Source organism: Mesoplodon densirostris, chromosome 4, assembly GCF_025265405.1.
Source record: "Mesoplodon densirostris isolate mMesDen1 chromosome 4, mMesDen1 primary haplotype, whole genome shotgun sequence".
NCBI classification, from domain to species: domain Eukaryota; kingdom Metazoa; phylum Chordata; class Mammalia; order Artiodactyla; family Ziphiidae; genus Mesoplodon; species Mesoplodon densirostris.
In genome coordinates, this window is record NC_082664.1 from 101285988 (window position 1) to 101298227 (window position 12240).

Genomic DNA, 12240 nt, shown 5'->3' on the forward strand with positions numbered 1-12240 from the left:
ATAAATCATAAAATATTTTCTTAGTATGGAGATTCCTCAAAAATTAACAGTAGAACTACCATATGACCCAGTTATTCCACTTCTGGGTATTTATCCAAAAAACACTAAAATGCTAATTCAAAAAGATATATGAACCCTATGTTCATTGCAACATTGTTTACAATAACCAAGATATAGAAACAACCTAAGTGTCCAGAGGTGACTGAGTGGTTAAAGGTGTAATAGATATAGATATATATAAATAAAAACTACTCAGCCATAAAACAAAAATGAAATTCTGCCATCTGCAACAACATGGATGGACTTCGGAGATATTTTGATAAGTGAAATAAGTCAGATGGAGAAAGACAAATACCATATGATTTCACTCATATGTGAAATCTTGAAAACAAAAACAAACTCATAGATACAAAGATCAGATTAGTAATTGTTACCAAAGTGTCAGGTGGTTGGAGGTAGGCAAAATGGGTGAACAGGATCAACTGTATAGTGATGGATGATAACTAGACTTATGGTGGGGATCATTTTGTAGTGTATACAGATGTTGAATCATAATGCTGTACACATGAAATTTATATAATAAAAATATGCAAAGATATAAAACAAAGAAGTTGTGGTGTATCTATACTGAAATATTATTTATCCATAAAAAGAAGGAAATCCTGTATTCGCTTCAGCAGCACATATACTAAAAATTAGAACGATACAGAGAAGATTAGCATGGCCCCTGTGCAAGGATGACATGCAAATTCGTGAAGCCTTCCATATTTTTTAAATCTTCCAACAAACAAAAGCCCAGGACCAGATGGCTTCACAGGCGAATTCTATCAAACATTTAGAGAAGAGCTAACACCTATCCCTCTCAAACTCTTCCAAAATATAGCACGGGGAGAAACACTCCCAACATCATTCTACAAGGCCATCATCACCCTGATACCAAAACCAGACAAGGATGTCACAAAGAAAGAAAACTACAGGCCAATATCACTGATGAACATAGATGCAAAAATCCTCAACAAAATACTAGCAAACAGAATCCAACAGCACATTAAAAGGATCATACACCATGATCAAGTGGGGTTTATCCCAGGAATGCAAGGATTCTTCAATATACACAAATCAATCAACGTGATACACCATATTAACAAGTTGAAGGAGAAAAAACATATGATCATCTCAATAGATGCAGAGAAAGCTTTCGACAAAATTCAACACCCATTTATGATAAAAACCCTGCAGAAAGTAAGCATAGAGGGAATTTTCCTCAACATAATAAAGGCCACATATGACAAACCCACAGCCAACATCATCCTCAATGGTGAAAAACTGAAACCATTTCCACTAAGATCAGGTACAAGACAAGGTTGCCCACTCTCACCACTCTTATTCAACATATTTTGGGAAGTTTTAGCCACAGCAATCAGAGAAGAAAAAGAAATAAAAGGAATCCAAATCGGAAAAGAAGAAGTAAAGCTGTCACTGTTTGCAGATGACATGATACTATACATAGAGAATCCTAAAGATGCTACCAGAAAACTGCTAGAGCTAATCAATGAATTTGGTAAAGTAGCAGGATACAAAATTAATGCACAGAAATCTCTGGCATTTCTATACACTAATGATGAAAAATCTGAAAGTGAAATCAAGAAAACACTCCCATTTACCATTGCAACAAAAAGAATAAAATACCTAGGAATAAACCTACCTAAGGAGACAAAAGACCTGTATGCAGAAAATTATAAGACACTGATGAAAGAAATTAAAGATGACACAAATAGATGGAGAGATATACCATGTTCTTGGATTGGAAGAATCAACATTGTGAAAATGACTCTACTACCCAAAGCAATCTATGGATTCAATGCAATCCCTATCAAACTACCACTGGCATTTTTCACAGAACTAGAACAAAAAATTTCACAATTTGTATGGAAACACCAAAGACCCCAAATAGCCAAACCAATATTTTGAACAAAAAACGGAGCTGGAGGAATCAGGCTCCCTGACTTCAGACTATACTATAAAGCTACAGTAATCAAGACAGTATGGTACTGGCACAAAAACAGAAATACAGATCAATGGAACAGGATAGAAAGCCCAGAGATAAACCCACGCACATACAGTCACCTTATCTTTGATAAAGGAGGCAGGAATGTACAGTGGAGAAATGACAGCCTCTTCAATAAGTGGTGCTAGGAAAAGTGGACAGGTACATGTAAAAGTATGAGATTAGATCACTCCCTAACACCACACACAAAAATAAGCTCAAAATGGATTAAAGACCTAAATGTAAGGCCAGAAACTATCAAACCCTTAGAGGAAAACATAGGCAGAACACTCTATGACAAAAATCACAGCAAGATCCTTTTTGACCCACCTCCTAGAGAAATGGAAATAAAAAAAAAAAATGGGACCTAATGAAACTTCAAAGCTTTTGCCCAGCAAAGGAAACCATAAACAAGACCGAAAGACAAACCTCAGAATGGGAGAGAATACTTGCAAATGAAGCAACTGACAAAGGATTAATCTCCAAAACTTACAAGCAGCTCATGCTGCTCAATAACAAAAAAAAACAAACAAACAACCCAATCCAAAAATGGGCAGAAGACCTAAATAGACATTTCTCCAAAGAAGATATAAGGACTGCCAACAAACACATGAAAGAATTCTGAACATCATTAATCATTAGAGAAATGCAAATCAAAATTACAATGAGATATCATCTCACACCAGTCACAATGGCCATCATCAAAAAATCTAGAAAAAATAAATGCTGGAGAGGGTGTGGAGAAAAGGGAACACTCTTGAACTGCTGGTGGGAATGTGATTTGGTACAACCACTATGGAGAACAGTATGGAGGTTCCTTAAAAAACTAAAAATAGAACTACCATATGACCCAGCAATCCCATTACTGGGCATATACCCTGAGAGAACCATAATTCAAAAAGAGTCATGTACCAAAATGTTCATTGCAGCCCTATTTACAATAGCCAGGAGATGGAAACAACCTAAGTGTCCATCATCGGATGAATGGATAAAGAAGAAGTGGCACATATAGACAATGGAATATTACTCAGCCATAAAAAGAAACGAAACTGAGCTATTTGTAATGAGGTGGATGGACTAGAGTCTGTCATACAGAGTGAAGTAAGTCAGAAAGAGAAAGACAAATTCCGTATGCTAACACATATATATGGAATTTAAGGGAAAAAATGTCATGAAGAACCTAGGGGTAAGACAGGAATAAAGACACAGACCTACTAGAGAATAGACTTGAGGATATGGGGAGGGGGAAGGGTAAGCTGCGACAAAGCGAGAGAGTGGCATGGACATATATACACTACCAAACATAAAATAGATAGCTAGTGGGAAGCAGTCGCATAGCACAGGGAGATCAGCTCAGTGCTTTGTGACCACCTAGAGGGGTGGGATAGGGAGGGTGGGAGGGAGGGAGATGCAAGAGGGAAGAGATATGGGAACATATGTATATGTATAACTGATTCACTTTGTTATAAAGCAGAAACTAACACACCATTGTAAAGCAATTATACTCCAATAAAGATGTAAAAAAAAAAAAAAGAAGGAAATCCTGACAATATGGATAGACCTCAAGTGTATTATGCTAGGTGAAAGCAGTCAAAGACAAATACCATATGATCTCATTTATATAAGGAATATACAGAAACAAAAGAGCCAAGCTCATAGATTCAGAGAACAGATTGGTGGTTGCCAGGGGTGGCATGTAGGGTGGGTGAAAAATTTAAAGGAGTCAAAAGGTACAAATGTCCAGTTATAAAATAAATAATTCATGGGGATATAAAGCACATAATGGTGACTATAGTGAATAATACCATACAGCATATTTGAAAGTTGCTGAGACTGTAGATCTTAAAAGCCCTCATCACTAGAAAATAATTTGCAACTATGTATGGTGATTGATATTAACTAGACTTACTGTGGTTATAATTTCTTAAGGTATACAAATATTGAATCATTCTGTGTACACCTGAAAAGAATGTAATGCTATATGTCGACTGCATCTCAATAATACAAAAAAAAAAGGGACAAGGTATGAAATCAGGCATAGTTGGGTCTTGTTAGATGACACAGGACTCCCAAACTTCCTGGGTTAGGGACATTTCATCAGGAGAAAGATTATGTGATTCATTCATTAAAACATCTAATTGGTACTACAAAAACCATTCATTTCTCCAAGTCAATAATTATGTTTTGAACTTTTACTTTTTGCCAGACACAGGGCTTGGCACTGAAACAAGGAATGCCCAGCTCCACTGCCTTTCTGTCATGTTAGTGGGTTTTTAAATCCCATATCATTCTACTTCCACCCTTTCAATGGCTAGAGCCATTTCTTTTCCCTTTATCTTCTTCAGTAGAAATATTTACCTAAAACTCAAATATTAAGTGGCTCTAGGGAAGAAACCCATAATGCTTCCCCTATTAACAATAGGTCCTGCAGGATGTGATGCCTTCACAGTCCACAGCGGGACGCTCCACACTCACTGTTCTCTATCCTTGGTCCTGACACTGGCCCCGGATTTCAGAGGGTGGCAGGAACCTATCTTCCATAAGCTCCTTAGTCCTGAACAAAGACCGGACTCTATGATAGCATAATTTACCAGAATTAATAGGAAAAATGGTATTGCTTCTATAATATGGTCCATAAGAAATCTCAATGGTTTATTTAACATTATTAGTAAAGTTATCATTTACGTATGACAAGTATGTTCAGGTGAAGAAACCAGCCCACAGGCCTTGTTCAGGTCAAGGACTGCCAGGCAGCCCTCACGACTCACCACTGATCTCAAACTCTACTTGGATAATTCATGATATGGATTTATCTTCTGATGGCCATGCAAAAAATGTTTCACATCTTTACTCTGAAGCTTTCCATCAAATTTATATGTAAACTATGGAATATGGAGCTAAAAGTAGTCAACTCTGGTGGGTCATTTCACTGTCCCCTTGATTCTTCTTATTCCTCTGCCATAACTCCCCATCAGGTTCCCCACTGTTCTTTTTAAAGGGGGACTGTTTAGAAGGCAAACTATTTTGCCCTTGCCATCCTCCTTCTTGCTGCTACCTGGAATGTGGATGTAATAGCAGTAACAATAATGTCCATCTATCATAAGGTAGCCTTGAAGATGGAAGGTATATGCTGAGAATGGCAAAGGAGAAACAGAGGGAGTCAGTTCTGTTGTTTATGGAGCTGCCATACCAGCCCTAGAAGTTGGCTTAACTGAAGAATTCTTTGTTTGAGAGAAAAATACACCTTTATTTTGTTTAAGTTGCCGTGATTTGTATTTTATATTACAGGCAGCAAAAATTAATCATAACTGGTAAAGAGGGAAAACAAAGCTAGAAGTAAAAAGACACATTGACAGGTTTCTGTGTAAAGACAGGTGGTAGATTGCCCTCAGTAGTAAAGGGGATGAAGGACAGTGGATGGATTTGGGAAATATTAATGAGGTATGATGAATAAGATTTGTGATTGACTGGAGGCAGTTGAGGAAGGGGAATTTAAGTTCCAATTTTCTGGCTTCAGACAACGGAGATGACAGATCATTATTGGTTACAACAAACTTTCAAAATGTTTGACATTGAAACTTAGACATCCTGAAAAACTCAGAATCTGTCAAATCTTTGCTCAACTTTCAACTATGTCTTCCCCCTACAAAACATATAATAAATTCCATAAGGTTCTAAGCAAACTTTGGAATCAATCTTATCAAATCCTATCCCTAAAACCTTTGAAGTTTTTTTTCTTCCAGTTTATTGAGATATAGTTGACATACAGCACTGCATAAGTTTAAGGTGTATAGCATGATGATTTGACTAACATATGTCATAAATGATTGCCACAATAGGTTTAGTGAACATCCATCATCTCATATAGATACAAAATAAAAGAAATAGAAAAAGAGAGAACTCTAAGGATTTACTCTTAACTTTTATATATAACATACAGCAGTGTTAATTATATTAGTCATATTTTATATTACATCCCTAGTGCTTATTTGTTATAACAGAGAGTTTGTACCTTTTGACCACCTTCATCCAATTTCTCCTCTCCCCACTCCCCACCTCTCGTAACCACAAATCTGATCTTTTTCTATGAATTTGTCTGTTCGTCATTGAAGTATTAATGAAGTATTAATTAACTAACCTACAACACTATTTAGTTCCTGGTGCACAATAATATAGTTATTCGATGTTTCTATACATTTCAAAATGATCATAATAAGTCTAGTTTTCATTTGCCACAAAGATATTACATAATTATTGAATATTCCCCACTGTACACTTCATAAAAATTACTCATTTATTTTGTAACCAGAGGTCTGTACTTCTTAATCTCCTTCACCTATTTCTCTCATCATCCAACCCACCTCCCCTCTGGCAACCACCTCTTTGTTCTCTGTTTTTGTTTTATTGTGTTTGTTCATTTATTTTTTTGATTCCACATAAAAGTGAAATCATACAGTATTTGTCTTTCTCTGTCTGACTTATTTCACTTAGCATTATGTACTCTAGGTCCATCCACGTTGCTGGAAATGGCAAGATTTCATTGGTGTATATACACACACACACAAACACACGTGCACACACATAACATACACACATATACATATATGTATCACATCTTTTTCCATTCATCCATCTATGGGCACTTAGGTTGCTTCCAAATCTTGGCTTTTGCCCATAATGCTGCAATGAACAAAGGGATGCATATATCTTTTTAATTAGTGTTTTCATTTTCTTTGAATAAATACTCAGGGTTGGAATTGCTGGATTGCAGGGTAGTTCTATTTGTAATTTTTGAGGAATCTCCATAACGTTCTCCATAGTGGCTGCGCCAATTTACATTCCCATCAACAGTCCCTTTTCTCCACATCTTGCCAACACATTATTTGTTAATAACAAGTTTTTGATAGTAACACTTCTGACAGGTGTCAGGTGATATCTCATTGTGGTTTTGACTTGGATTTCTCTGATGATTAGCAATGTTGAACATCTTTTCATTCCTCTGTGTTATCTAATCTACTGTTGATTCCTTCTAGTTCATTTTTCACTTCAGTTATTATATTCTTCAGCTCTGGTTCTTCTTTTATATTCTAACTCTTTGCTAAACTTATCACTGTGTTCATTCATTCTTTTTTTTAATTATTTTTTTTATTAAAAAAAATTTTTAACATCTTTATTGGAGTATAATTGCGTTACATTGTTGTGTTAGTTGTTGCTGTATAACAAAGCAAATCAGCTATACGTATACATATATCCCCATATCCCCTCCCTCTTTCGTCTCCCTCCCACCTCTCTAGGTGGTCACAAAGCACAGAGCTGATCTCCCTGTGCTATGCGGCTGCTTCCCACTTGCCATCTATTGGACATTTGTTAGGGCACATATATACAATGGAATATTGCTCAGCCATAAAAAGAAATGAAATTGAGTTATTTGTAGTGAGGTGGATGGACCTAGAGTCTGTCATACAGAGTGAAGTAAGTCAGAGAGAGAAAAACGAATACTGTATGCTAACACATATATATGGAAACTAAACAAAAAAGGTTCTGAAGAACCTAGGGGGCAGGACAGGAGTAAAGACGTAAATGTAGAGAATGTTCATTCATCCTTACCTCAAGTTCTTTGAGCATTTCTATGATCACTGCTCTAAACTCTTTACTGGGTAGATTGCTTATCTCCGCCTCGCTTAATTGTTTTTCTGGGGTTCCTCTGATGCCTCATTTTGCCGAATTCTCTTTTTTTGCCTATGTAGTAGGTAGGTCAGTGACGTTTCCCAATCTTGGAGAAGTGGCCTTGTATATGAGATATCCTATGGGGCCCAACAGTGTGCTCCTCTCTGGTCAACAGAGCTATATGCTTTAGGGGTGCCCTCTATGTGGGTTGCATGGGCCCTTCTGTTGTGGTGGTGCCAAGTATTGTGGGGATGCTGGTAGGCATGGCTGGACCCTCATGCAGTTCACTGCCAGACCCTGACTAGTAAGGAGGCTGCCAGTCACTGGTAGGCAGAGTCAGGTCCCGGGTGGCTGGCTGCACAACTCAGGGTGTCCCAGTGCTGGTGCCCACCTGCTGAAAGGAGGGGCCAGGTCACAGGTTAGCTGGTTGTGGGGCTGCAGGATCCTGGTCCTGGTGCCCACCTGCTGGTGAGCAGGGCCATGGGGGTCTGGAATTGGTGTTGCCTGCTGGTGGGCATGGCCTGGGCCTGGGGCTCTACTGGTCCACTTGTGGGTAGGGCAGCTGGTGGAGGGACCCAGTTCAATTAGTTCTTGGTCCCTTTGAATGTAAAACCTAAATTAACTGAAAAAAAGGAGAGAAGTAAAGACTTTCATAGTTTAATTTTTTATTTTTTATTTATTTTTTTTGCGGTACGTTGGCCTCTCACTGTTGTGGCCTCTCCCGTTGCGGAGCACAGGCTCTGGACATGCAGGCTCAGCGGCCATGGCTCATGGGTCCAGCCGCTCCGCGGCATGTGGGATCTTCCTGGACCGGGGCACGAACCCGTGTCCCCTGCATCGGCAGGCGGACTCTCAACCACTGCGCCACCAGGGAAGCCCCATAGTTTAATTTTTCCCACCTTTTTCAAGAGGAAGTTATCTATCCTTCAAATTTAAGACACCTTCATGCCCATAAATGTATAAATTGTTATAGCATTTACAGTCCTCAGGTATGCATGTAAATTCAGGGAAATGCAGACAGTTGCTATGGTTTTTTAGATGTTTCCTCTATTCCTGAAACTGTTCCAAATTTGGCGTGGATAAATTTTCACATCTTTTGAGGCTCAACTCAAATGTTACTTCTTTCATGAAGCCTGTTTTTATCACTAAAGCTGGAAGCAGTTCTGCCTTCTCTAAACTTACATGCTTTTAAGGATGTACTGGATACCTTTTACTCAATAGTCAAGTTAAATGGGCCAATTAAATGAGTTAGGAATGCTGTGGATAGTATAGTCATAAAACCAATTATCTCACTGTGAAGAATTCACTCTGACCTGGGGTTTTTCTTTTCTTCCATTTTTGCAACACAGAAAATTTGCTTTTGGATGCCAATTCTTCATTTTTTTATTACCTATAGAGGCACTAAATACATTGAACTTACTTATGACAAACTTTGTTTTCCACATCATGTTGAAGCTATCATTCCTATTCTAGTCATTTTATCTTACAGACTTATAGGAAATTAAAAGGAAACATTAAAGAACAAAGGCATTTAGTTGTTTCATTGCCTGAACTTGAAAAATAGAATGACAGGAGGTATAGACAGGGAGTTTTACTTGAGTAGCTACTTTGAAAATCTGAAAAATGAGAGGAATTACTTACTATTCTTAGCACTGCACAAGGTACTAAAAACTCATTTTGCACTTTAATTTAACAAGTATCTATTGAGCATCCTCTGTGTTACATGCCATATGCAGATCTGTGGCAGTGGTGTGCTGGAACCAGCTCTGTAAGCTGGCAAGAGCTGATACTTAAGATTTCTGGAAAATTTTGATCCAGTTGTTAGTCCATTGGTCATTTGAAATTGGCTGTGGTTGGAGTACTTACCCTGCAGAAATTGTCAAACACTACAAATCTGGGCTTTTTACTTTCAGGGAGCCAGTTTACCAGCACACCACTGGAAACACAGTCATGAGTGAAATGTATTCTGAGTCCTCAGAAGCTTGCTTCCTTGCTGAAGGATAAGGCAAGTACAACAATGATCAAAACACAAGGCACGGGCTTCCCTGGTGGTGCAGTGGTTGGGAGTCCGCCTGCCGATGAGGGGGACACGGGTTCATGCCCCAGTCCGGGAAGATCCCACATGCTGCGGAGCGGCTGGGCCCATGAGCCATGGCCGCTGAGCCTGCGTGTCCGGAGCCTGTGCTCCGCAACGGGAGAGGCCACAACAGTGAGAGGCCCACATACCGCAAAACAAAAAACAAAAAAACACAAGACACAATTAACTGGGTTAACATCCATATGCTAGATAACAATACCTAAGCCTCAGTCCAGAGCAACACTGCATTAAAAGAAATAGTCACAAAAGAATTCTAATTGTGTACCCTATAAGAACACAACATGAATCCAAGGACACAGTATAACACAACTCTTAGTAGAACACTATTATCTCTGACAATATGATAGACTAGAGATTCTGAAATTCTCTGATCACAAGGTAGGTAATAATTTTGCATCACACACACACACACATACACACTTTTAAATGAATGGGCAATTAATTTAAAAAGAGAGAAATCCCTTGAGGTAATGATTGAAAAGGGAGATATAAAGAAAGCAGAGGCTAAGGAGAGAAGTGAGCATAGTCATTGCCATCAAGGCCTCTGTGGATCCTTACCTTCCCAAGTCTACGTTCTAGTTACAAAGGAAAAAAAAATCTAAATTTAAAAACAGCCTTTCCTGAGCTTCTATAATCATAAACTAGCCCTAGACAGAAGCCACACAACTCATTTGGGGCTCAAAGCCTCGCAAAGAAGTTCTACTTAATGTTGACCTGCATCTGAATGAATCCAGGTCCCTGAGAGAAACAAACAAATCCTCCCAGCAGAAATGCAACCCAAGTTTCAGAGAAATTACAGAAAGTATCCACTCAAAGTATAAGCTCCCAAACAAAAAAATTACCAAACATATGAAAAAATCATCCTGAGTAAGGGAAAGCAGAAAGAAAAAGCTACAATGATAAACCATATCTATAAAAACTTCAGACACCAGAATTGTCAGACATAGGATAAGTATATACTTATCAGAAGTGGTGTAATTAGATATGTTAAATGTACCTGAAGAAGCAAAAGAGAATTAAGAAATGAGTAAAAGAGTATTAAAATTAATAAGCAGATTTGAAAAAAGTAGAATTTCTGGGAATAAAATATATAACAATTTAGTTTTTAAAGCCCTGTAGAAAAGTTAATGAACACACACAGTAAGATGAAGAAATTATTTGTGAACTGACAGGTAGCTCTGTACATTTGGGGGCTGCTTTTTAGACATCAGGCGCAATATTTTAGATATTTCTTTAATGAAGAATTATATTCCAAAAACTTTTTTTTTAATTTGAAAACATCCTTATTTCATCCTCATTCTTTATATTTCCAACTTTTTATCATGAAAATATTTTAAATATAGAATGGTTGGGAGAGTAGCACAAAGCTAAAAACTAGTATGTGTATATGTAAGTTTATATACCTACTTTTTTGCTGAAACATATTAAGGTAAACTGCAAACATCATGACGTTTCTCCCTTAAACGTTTCAGCATGCTTCTACTTAAGGGTGGGAAAATGAGATTCAAGGTGTGAAAGATTGAGTTAAAAAGCCCAACAAACAACCGAATAGAATTCAGAGGACGCTAAGAGAAAGAATGAAGGAGAGGCAATATTTAAAGGGATAATGGTTTAGATTTCCTCAAATGGAAAAAATATAAAGTGTAAGGCTTAGGAAACCCAATGCAAGATAAATAGGACGCCACATCTAGATACAATATAGTTAAATTGCAGAACACCAAAGAGAAAGAGAAGATCTTAAAGTCAGCTGGAGGTTCTTAAAAGCAGACTCCTTAAAAGGACACACACAAAAAAGACTTACCAGACATCTCCACAGCTACAAAGGGAGCAAGCAAGCATTTTAAAAGTGTTTTCAAAGTGCAGGGGTGGGGCGCGGCGGGATTATACCTTCCTATTGTGTAACTGCAAAAAAAAAAAAAAAAACTTTCAAGAATGACGCTGAACCTTAATCATGTGATTACATTTAGCATCTCTAATTCTATGAAAAAAGACACCAGACAAATCCAGAAAGTGAGACTTTTTAGAAGACAACTAGATTTTAAAGTGTCAATTCATTAAAAAAAAAAGGGGGGGGGGATATTTTTACGTTAAAAAAGCTAAAGAGATTTAACAACCAAATATAATGTGAACCTGATTATAAGGCAGTAAAGTTAAGGTGAAATATAAGCTATTAATATATTTTGGGAGCAATTGAGAAATTTTGAATATGTACCAAATATTAGATATTATGGAATTATTGTTAGTTTTTTTAATGTACTAATGATTCTGTGGTTATATAGAATAAAGTCTGTCATGATATATGTGTCTTACTTTCAGATGGTTCAGCAAAAAAAATTTTATCAAAAAATGTATATATACTATTTTTTCTTTGTGCTGTACTTTCAACCACTCTGCATTTTAAGTACTTTCATAATACAAAGTTGGAAAT

At 37.4% G+C, this 12240-nt stretch overlaps 1 non-coding gene across 1 annotated transcript; it reads left to right on the top strand.

Annotated features, from left to right (window-relative positions):
• Positions 1-664: 664 nt before the first annotated feature.
• On the top strand, positions 665-772 carry LOC132489450 (U6 spliceosomal RNA). The gene has a single exon (XR_009531862.1). It is a non-coding gene; the product is annotated as a U6 spliceosomal RNA (small nuclear RNA).
• Positions 773-12240: the final 11468 nt, after the last annotated feature.